The following is a 9,389-nucleotide window of genomic DNA, read 5'->3' on the forward strand; positions in this document are numbered from 1 at the left end:
GCTTTTTTTTGTTATATCATTGCAAAAGATGATTCAAGGTCATTGGAGGGCACAACATAATGCAAATACAAATGCTGTTTGTTACAAGTGTGACAAGTGGATTTTTGACCCTTCAGTGCCAGTCTCAGAGCAGTTTCCTATTGTTTGCTCCTGGTCCTAAGTTCTGTGCCTGAAACATCAATGTCATGTTAACTTCAGAACCACATGGACCTGGTAAGAGAAAAATTTAAGAACCCAGGAGCCTGAATTTCATTTCTCCTTCGAGAAACTTACTTTGAGGATCTTCCCCCACCCAGTTTCCTCACTGAAGTTTTTCAGGAAGAAAGGTGGCATTACCTTACAGAATAATAGGGAGATGTCCACAATAAAAAGAAATCTCACACACCTGTCCACTATGATTTAATTATCCAAGAAATCTAATCAAGAGCAGTCCAGGAAAGTGAGTTTTCCAAGACTCCCAAATCTGACACCCCCACCCCCAGGTTTTTTTTCCCTGAATCTTTTTTGTTGTTTTTGTTTTGTTTTGTTTTAAGGCTTTTCAGTTTTTAGACTTTTTCTACACTTCCTTCTGCTCCATCTGGCCCCCTTAGACTACATTACTCTGACTCATGTTTTACTAATAAGTGACAAGGTTACACCTCAGCTACGTGTCTCTTCATTTTTAAGTATTATGGTCCAAAAATATACACACTGGCCTGTCTTAGAAAACGTTTGAAAGAAATAAAGCTGATTTGTTTATAAGCTGGGCCATCCATGTAAACTAGTGCAGTCCTGTTGGAACATCTTTATTGACCTCACTCTGGGCTAAATTCTACCTCTGGACCTTTCATGTATGAGTCAATACGTTTGGTTTTTGTCTCAAGCTAGTTCAAACTTGGTTTCTAAAACATATCCTAAATACAGTGACCTCTGCAGCTTACCTGACCTTAAAATGCCTGCCTCAGTAGCATCTTTGAAAAGGTTCAGCCTCTCCAAGTATACCTAGCTCCTGTAGGGCAGAGACTCATTTTCTTATTCTGTGCCAAGTCCTAAGTATCTTTGCAAAGAACTATTCATTACTTTAAAAAGATACACACTCAAAAAAATATATATATATATATACAAGTTTATTTTTGTCATAGAATAAGATACATAAATATATTTAAGATAAACAGTTGCAAAGGGAACTTGTTATCAATCAGTTATGAATGGGCATCTGATGGGACCTAGGGGTAAGGAGCACAACTGAACCTCGTGTGCACTAGAACCAGTAGGAATCAAGGTGGCTACGTTGGTTTCTAGTTCAAACCTGTGAGGAAGACTAACTCTTAGAAGTGAGAATGTAATTAGCCAGATAGCATCAGAGTGTACATTTCTGGTCCCATCAAAGAGAACAGGACACATTCCTCAGGTTTGAATGGGAGAAGGATCAGGGGAAGCAGATAGCCAAGGCAGGTACTGTTATCATATACTTTGTGTATTTTGTCTGAGTGCCTTCATCAATAGACTATATGCTCCCTGAAGGAAGCATCTTCTGCATCCTTCAAGTTGCCCTGCTTTATGCTGGACCATAAGAAGGACTAAATAGATTCCGTATGGTTTTATCATGCTGTGTCTAAATGAGCAACCTATCCAAATTTGTTGCAGAAGTATCTAGGACTCCGAAGTAGAATTTTGATATGAATTCTTAATTCTTCCCACATCACTAACAACCAAGAACCCCATTCACTCCTGTGTCCCTACAAATCCATTCTGTCTTCTCTGTAAATAAATTCAGCTGCCAGCATTTATTGGTTTCATAGACATATTTTAACAACTATATTTTAGAGCAGTTTTAAATTTAGAAAAATTACAAAGATAATACAAAGAGTTGACATAAACTCAGCACCCAGTTACTAGCATCCCCTGTTACTAGCATCTTAAATATTAGTATGGTACATTGGTTACAGTTAGTGAACCAGTATCAATACATCATTATCAAAATCTGTAATTTATTCATACTTCCTATTTTTACATAATTTTTTCTGTTCTGCTGTTAAATTTAGTCATTTCTTCTTTGCCTCTGCTTGACTGTGACAATTTCTCAGACTTGTTTTTGATGACCTTAAAAGTTTTGCGGAGTGTTGGCTAGGTATACTGAAGGATGCCCTAAATTGGAACTTGATGTTTTTCTTATAATTAGACTGAGGTTATAGGTCTGGTTGGGGCCCAGGGAAGCTCTAGATGTAATTTGTTATCATGTCATGTCAAGGGTATATGCTATCAGTATGTTGTATGATTGATGAGGTTGTCCTTGATCACCAGGTCAGCCTTGATTACCTGTATAAGTCCTGCCTGCCATCATGGGATCTGTAAAGAGGTAGGATTTGTCCTAAGAGTATACTGAAGCATTATGTTCTGTGCTCAACATAACTGGTAACAGACACCACCTGAGTAACTTCAAAAAATGTTTATGACTCAGTGCCCAAATGGGCAATTCCAAGAGGAAGGATCATTGAATTCAGAGCAGAGGGAGAGAGGGCAGAAGGCCGCTGTGTTTATTTTGCCATGGTCAATTTATTCTCTCCTCCCAGAGAGTTACTTACCTCTAACCTTGAATCTCTCTAACATTAGATTCAGCCACAAATCTCCCCTGTTTATGACCCTTGCTACCACTGATCAATATAAAGCATGTGTATACATGAGCGGAGGCAGGCATTTTCCGCCTTCATTCATTTTCCTCATTCATTGCTGTAGGGAGCACTGGCATGGGCTTCTCAACATCCATCACACCCGAGCTGATAAGCCTAGGACAGTTGGGCCTGACTTCTGTCCCACATGGTTCTACATGTGACCCAATTCTCACCAGTGGGATGAAACTTGTGGAAGAAACTTTCTCTCCAAAGACAAGGGTCACAGAAAGAACTGCTATGGCTGTTTTGCCACCGTCTTGAGAAGAAAGCGACACATCAAGATGCCTGAGTGGAGGAGAGAACAGGAGACTCTTGCCAGCTGCTGACACAGTGAACCCTGAAGCATACCCTGTTTAGCAAGACTTCCATTTAGGTGGAGATTGTAAATGCCTTTATTGTTTAAGCCCTTTAAGTCGGGGTTTCTATTACTTGCAGCTGGAAGCATCCTCACTGATAAACCATCCCTAAGAGGAATGACTCATGGGGAAACAGTCCTCCCAGCTTCTGATTAACTCTGGCCTCCAGAGATAATTATCTGGGCCATCAGATACACAAGTATGGAGGTCATAAGACTAAAAGGAGAGTGGTTACATTTAAGGAGAGGGTGAAAACAGTGGCTGGGAGGGGACCTCAGAGGGGCTTCTGGAATGTTGGTAATTTCTTGATCTGGGTGGTGGTTTGGTGAGTGTGTTTACTTTGGGATAAATTCATTGGACTGTAGACTTACGGTTTGTGTACTTTTCTGCATGGCGGTTATACTTCAATTTTTAAAAGCAAGTTTTAGCAAACTTTTAGTAGAGATATTACCTTGTAACCAGACCTCCACACAAACTGTTTATATCGTGAGTGGAAGGATATGAATGCCATACTGTGGTCATTTTATTAGGCAGCCAAACTCAGCTGCAGTGATGTGCTTTCTTTGATAGGCTTCCAGAATCTCATTGTGAAGACCCCTTGTCACTGGTGTGTGGCCAGCCTTCTCTAATCTCAGCCAGAATACTTTCCCGTAGGGTTCGGATGGGAGGGCGTCACATCCTTGCAGATGAAGTACTTCATCATTCAGTCACAATGACTATTAAAATCAAAATGAAAGCTTACAGGCTAGCGCCTGTCCACATAAGGCTTGGTCCTTCTCAGGCTTTCTAGTTACAGGAGGGTCCACTCCAGAGAAACCACAGAGTTTGAAGACTGCAGCCAGCCACCTCATGCAGCCTAGGTTGAGGCCTCTGGTTCATGGAGGAAGGGATGGAAGATGTTGAGTTAGCTGTTTGTGGAAGAAGAATATATAGGCTTTGGGGACCAAATTATCTGGAAAAAGACTTGGCACCACTAGAGGAAAACCAGATAAGAAAACCTGGTAAGAAAAGTTACCATAGGGACCTCCCTGGCAGTCCAGTGGTTAAGACTTTGCCTTTCAATGCAGGGGGTGCAGCTTCAATCCCTGGTGAAAGAGCTAAGATCCAACATGCCTCTCAACCAAAAAAACAAAAACATAATAAACAGAAACCATAGTTAAAACTTCAATAAAGACTTTAAAAATGGTTCACATTAAAAAAAAAAATTTTTTTTTTTTTAAAGATAAAAGTTACCATAAATTGTAACTTTATGGAGAGTGGAATTGGACCTGGGGTCGCAAGTTGCTGGTAATATAAATCCTCGTGAGGGAGTGGATTTGGAGAGTGATTACATCATGATACTAAATGGGGAATCTGGTTGGTGGTCAGACCCATGGAATTCAAATTCCTTAGCTCCTTATAGCCCTGTCCTGATTGAGGAGTTACGCTGACCTGCAGAACTGGAAGCTCATCAGAATGTGGAAACATAATTTCTGTCCCACCTAACTCATCAAGGTGCTTACACATCCAGTATAATATCCTCGCTGAGCCTTGTGAGGTAGGTAATTTAGATATGATCATAAAAGAGACAGTGACTAAGAGAACAGACCTTATAGTCTCAGACCTGTGTTTGAATCCTGTCTGCCTTCCCAGTGGAACTGTGTTGTGAAATATATTCAAGCTGAGTGGTCAGTTGTTCTTAACCCCCATATGGCAACCTATGGAGACATTTTTGATCGTTGCAACTAGAGGAGTGCCCTTAGCATCCCATGGACGCTGTTGAACATCCCGTGGCGCACGGGACAGCTCCCTACTGTAAAGGACTGTGCAGCCCGAAGTGTCAGGAAACCCCTGACTCTAATCTGATTTTTAGTCTCCTCATCCATACAGTGGGGATACTGACAGTACCTAGTTGGGTTGTTAGGAAGAGTAGATGAAATACTAGTTGATGTCAGATTGTCTGTTCTTTCATTCTCCCTGCCATTCTCAGAGCCGCCCTCTCTGGAATAGACATCTCTCCAGAGTTAGATCTCCATGGGCTGAACTGCCGACTGTCCATAGTTCCCATTTGGTTTCATGATATTTGTCCCTGGCAGGCGTTTTGCATGGTGTGTCTCTGCCACGTGCCACAGTTGATTGGATCAGGGCTGAGGCCAGATCCAAACCAGCAGTAAGAGTTCTTTCCTTAAGGAACTGTGTAATCTGTACTGAGAGATGTCGAGGCTCTGTCTGGCTGGTGTCTTGAATCAGTTCAGTTCAGTTCAGTTGCTCAGTCATGTCCAACTCTTTGCGACCCCATGGACTGCAGCACACCAGGCCTCCCTGTCCATCACCAACTCCCAGAATTTACCCGAACTCATGTCCATTGAGTCGGTGATGCCATCCAACCATCTCATCCTCTGTCATCCCCTTCTCCCGCCTTCAATCTTTCCCACCTTCCAATGAATATTCAGGACTGATTTCCTTTAGGATTGACTGGTTGAATCTCCTTGCAGTCCAAGAGACTCCCAAGAGTCTTCTCTAACACCACAGTTCAAAAGCATCGATTCTTCGGCATTTAGCTTTCTTTATATTCCAACTCTCACATCCATACTTGACTACTGGAAAAACCATAGCTTTGACTAGACAGAACTTTGTTGGCTAAGTGATGTCTCTGCTTTTTAATATGCTGTCTAGGTTGGTCATAACTTTTCTCCCAAAGAGCAAGCATCTTTTAATTTCATGGCTGCCGTCACCATCTGCAGTGATTTTGGAGCCCCCGGAAATAAAGTCTCTTACTGTATGGAGAAGTTATAAACCGGGCAGCTGTGGGTGGTCATTTTCTCGCATATGCTGCTGCCAAGTCACTTCAGTCATGTCTGACTCTCTGCGACCCCATAGACGGGAGCCCACCAGGCTCCCCCATCCCTGGGATTCTCCAGGCAAGAATACTGGAGTGGGTTGCCATTTCCTTCTCCAAGGCATGAAAGTAAAAAATGAAAATGAAGTCACTCAGTTGTATCCGACTCTTAGCGACCCCATGGACTGCAGCCTACCAGGCTCCTCTGTCCATGGGATTTTCCAGGCAAGAGTACTGGAGTGGGGTGCCATTGCCTTCTCCTCTCGCATATGAGTGGAGTGCAAAAACAACCAGTTCACAGCAAAGGAGAATGCAGCAGTTCCAGAGAGAAGAGCTGCAATGAGAGACAGATTCTGTTCCCTGCTGCACCCTGCCCTTAGGTGATTGAGGCCATTTCTGCAACCATGTCATACTTCTTGCTTGAGCTAGCTTCAGTTACGTTTGTTGTGCTCTTGGGACATATTACCAATGACATATGTAAAAACATTTAGCATGGTGCCTAGGAATAGTCCTAAGTAAATACAATTATTATCATTGTTCCCATTTTAAAGATGAGGAAGTCAAGGCAGAGAGATTAAATAATTGGTCTTATATCACTCGGCTCTTTAGGGGTAACCCGATCTAGAATCCAGGTGTCCTGACCCCTCGACGTGGGTTCTGTTCCATCTGTCCTTTGAATTGTGAAATAAAACTTTTAAGAATAGTGCATGAGTAAGTAAGTACCTATGTACAGTTAAAAATAAGTCACAGCGAACCCTGGTGTATCCATCACCCAGGACAAGACTCGAAAATTGGCTGCCACTCAGAGGAGCTTCCTCCGTCCCTCCCTGACACGTCGTCTCCTGTTCTCCCTGCCAGAGGTACCCAGTATCCTGTTTTTTGGTTGAAATAATTTTTAATAGTTTTTCCACCCGCATTTGCATCCCTGAACCACATGATTTCACTTTCTTTGTTTTGGAACTTTATATAAATGAAACTGTACTATACATACTCTCTATGACTTATATCTTTCAACACCGTGTTTGTAAGGCTCGTCCATGCTGTGATGTGTAGCTGAAGTTCATTTGTTTTCTTTGATGTATAGTCCACAATGTGTTTATGCAAGGTACTGTGAATGGGCACTGGATTATTTCTGACTTTTGGCCAACAGTATGACTGGAAGCATCCTTGTTTGTATGCTGGTGCACACGTGCAAGGCTGTCTCGTGGGTGTGTAAGTAGGAGACAGACTGCGGTGTGTGACTTGCTTTGCTCCATGTCCTTGTCAGTCTGGGCTCTCTTTCATGCAGATGCCTGTACCTGGGGCCACAGGACAAGGCAATTACTGCGTAGTGCTGTGGGACACACAGATTTAAAACACAGAATCCTGGGACTTCCCAGTGGTCCTGTCATTAAGACTCCAAGCTTCCAATGCAGGAGGCGTGGGTGCAATCCCTGGTGGGGAAACTACATTCCCATGTGCAGGCAAAAAAAACAAGAATAAAACAGAATCCTTCCTCAAAAAGTTACACATAGAATTACCATGTGACCTAGCAATTCCACACCTAGGTATATACCCAAGAGAACTAAAAACATGTTCACACAAAACTTGGGCATGAATTTTTGTAGCAGCATTATTCATAATAGCCAAAATGTGGAAATAGGCCAAGTGTCCATCAACTGATCAGTGAAATATGGTCTGTACCTACAATGGGATATTATTCAGCGTTAAAAGAAATGAAACGCTGATTATACTTCAACTTGGTGGTAAGTGAAAGAAGTCCAGACACAGAAAGTTACATATCATTCTGCTTATATGAAATGTCCAGAATAGGCAAATTCACAGAAGAGAAGTAGATTACTGATTGCCAGGAGCAAGGGGGCAGGGAAAACGGAGAGTGACATTGATGGGTACAGGGTTCTTTTTTGAGGGGATGAATATGTTCTGGAATTGGTTTTCCTGGTGGCTCAGATGGTAAAGAATCTGCCTGCAATGCAGGCAGCCAGGGTTCGATCCCTGGTTCAGGAAGATCCCCTGGAGAAGGAAATGGCAACCCACTCCAGTATTCTTGCCTAGAGAATCCCATGGACAGAGGAGCTTGGGAGGCCACAGTCATGGAGTCACAAAGAGCTGGACACAGCTGAGTGAGTGACAGTTTACACTTGACACTGTATGTTCTGAAATTAGTGGTGATGGTCTGACCAATTTGTGAATATACTGGAAAACCACTGAATTGTATGCCTTAGGGGGAATTTAATGGTATGTGAGTTATACATATATATACATATGTGTGTGTTTGGGGGTATTTTATTATTCAGCAGTAGATAAACAGAAAGACTTTCCACTAAACAAAAAAGTTTCAAATATTGCTTAATTAGAGGTATAAATTAAAATAAATTCTTTCTGCTATACTGCCATTTCCCTCACTTATGATAACCTGCTATTAATTTGTGATGGAATTCTATGTGAGGAGTCCTTCATTGGGGTTCCTTATTACTCCTATCTGACGTTTAGGCTGCAAACCTTAAAATAGGTGTGTTTCTAACCTTCTGTTAAACCTTCTGAGGTTCTAGTTTTAGCTGGATGTTCCCCCTCTTTGATAAACTCTTTGTTGAACCTCAGACAATGGTCATGCGAGTGGAAGCATTTTTTTTAAAAACAACTTTCTTATTTATTTTTGGCTGTGATGGGTCTTCTTTGCTGTAGGCAGGCTCCACTCTAGAGCGTCACACAGGCTTATCATTGCTTTGGCTTCTCTTCTTGTCGAGCTTGGGCTCTAGGGCACATGGGCTTAGTTGTCCTGAGGCATGTGGAGTCTTCTCTGACCAGAGGTCAAACCCAGTCCCTTGTGTTGACAGCCAGATTCTTATCTGCTGGACCATCAGGCAAATCCTAAGGGGAAGCATTTTTGTTTTACTTAACTGGGATCACCAACTTTTCTAATTCTCTTTAACTTTTCTTTACTTATCAGAGATTTATTTAGTGTCTCCCTCAGGCCCTCCGGACTTCCCTGGTGGCTCAGATGGTAAAGCGTCTGTCTACAATGTGGGAGACCTGCATTCGATCCCTGGGTCGGGAAGATTCCCTGGAAAAGGAAATGGCAACCCACTCCAGTACTCTTGCCTAGAAAATCCCATGGATGGGGGAGCCTGCTGCAGGCTACTGTCCATGGAGTCACAAAGAGTCGGACACGACTGAGCGACTTCACTTTCACTTTTTCAGGCCCTCCATCATTCTTTGATTCCTACACTTTCTATGGCGCGCTAAGTATTACAAGCATGTTCTGTTTAACCAATGGTATGTGAATTATATCTGAACAGAAACATCAATACAAACACAGTTTCTTTATTGTTCATTAATTTATTCAAAACACATGTATTGAACACCTAGGACATGCCAGATGTTCCTTAGCACATTGTTGGCAAAACTGTGGTCAAGGAGTTAGATATGAACCTTATTTTGGTCAGAACCACCGTTGGGTAGCCAATGCACATTCAGGTGGGGTCACCAGGGAGACTTTAATGCAGGGACAGTTTGTAGAAGTGGGGGCAGGGCTAAGAGATCCCTGGTGAAGGAATGGTGGTG

This window comes from Cervus elaphus, chromosome 4 (genome assembly GCF_910594005.1).
Source record: "Cervus elaphus chromosome 4, mCerEla1.1, whole genome shotgun sequence".
NCBI lineage: Eukaryota > Metazoa > Chordata > Mammalia > Artiodactyla > Cervidae > Cervus > Cervus elaphus.